This window comes from Colobus angolensis, unplaced genomic scaffold (assembly GCF_000951035.1).
Source record: "Colobus angolensis palliatus isolate OR3802 unplaced genomic scaffold, Cang.pa_1.0 Scaffold328, whole genome shotgun sequence".
NCBI lineage: Eukaryota > Metazoa > Chordata > Mammalia > Primates > Cercopithecidae > Colobus > Colobus angolensis.
The window spans coordinates 3,187,445-3,188,817 of NW_012116577.1; the positions used below are offsets into that span (position 1 = coordinate 3,187,445).

At 42.4% G+C, this 1,373-nt stretch overlaps 1 pseudogene; it reads left to right on the plus strand.

The window, feature by feature from the left end:
* Positions 1-549: 549 nt before the first annotated feature.
* On the plus strand, positions 550-873 carry LOC105518726 (annotated as a pseudogene).
* The last annotated feature ends 500 nt before the right edge of the window (positions 874-1,373 follow it).

Below are 1,373 nucleotides of genomic sequence, written 5' to 3' on the forward strand. Positions count from 1 at the left end.
GGCAAGATCAGGTTTCAGACAGGATTCACCATGGGCCTGGGGGTATTTGGGTTACATATATAACAGATGTATTCAGTCCGAGTATATCTATTTTCATTACCACTCCAAGTTAAGAAAATAAAAAACAGTGGAAGAGAGGCTATGTGCACAGTATTCTCCCGCAGCCCGGCTCACAGCTGTCAGGCCTTTGACTAATTTGGCAAGAGAAAGTTCAGTCTATAATGGTGCAAACAGTTAATGTAAATAAAATAACGGAAACAGTTTAAACAACTCTTTCTAAAGATTTCAGTATAAAAGGAAGGTGAGAGAAAGGAATATAGCTAGAGGCTATCTTAGGGTTCAGAGAAAATATTCACATGGTTTGAATTAGACAGACTAGAACATGTGTGCATGCCAAGAGGACAAGCCATAAAGAAAGAAAGGGTTGTTGGTAGTATCAGGTCCCTTAGGAAGCATAATGAAAATGGAATCCAGAGGAATTAGAATTAGAAAAGAAAAGGAAACTTTAGAATCCCTCATGCTCTTCCTTTCCAAATTGGGCCAGGCAGAATGGCTCCTGCAAAGAAAAGTGGCAAGAAGAAGGGCTGTTCTGCCATAAATGATGTAGTGGCCCAAGAATACATCATCGGCATTCACAAACGCATTCACAGAGTGGGCTTCAAGAAGTGTGCCCCTGGGGCACTCAGAGAGATCCGAAAATTTGCCATGAAGGAGATGGGAACTCCAGATGTGTGCATTAATACCAGGTTCAACAAAACTGTCTGGGTCAAAGGAATAAGGAATGTTCCATACCGCATCTGTGTACAGTTGTTCAGAAAATGTAATGAGGCTAAAGATTCACCAAACAATCTCTATAATTTGGTACATACCTGATTACCTATACACCTGTTACTGTTTTCAAAAATCTACAGTCAATGTGGATGAGAACTAACCACTGAGCATCAAATACATCAAATAAGTTATAAAATTGCCTATGTATATATATATATGGAAATTGATATGGTTTTGCTGTGTCCCTACCCAAATTTCATCCTTTTTTTTTGAGATGCAGTCTTGCTGTGTCACCCAGACTGGAGTGCAGTGGCGTGATCTCAGCTCACTGCAACCTCTGCCTCATGGGTTCAAGCAATTCTACTGCCTCAGCCTCCTGAGTAACCGGGATTACAAGCATGTGCCACCATGCCCAGCTAATTTTTGTATCTTTAGTAGAGACAGGGTTTTGCCATGTTGGCCAGGCTGGTCTCGAACTCTTGACCTCAGGTGATCCACCACCTCGGCCTCCCAAAGTACTAGGATTACGGGCATGAGCCAGGGCTCCCAGCCCAAATTGAATTATCGTTTCCATAATCCCCACGTGTAGCAGGAGGGACCTG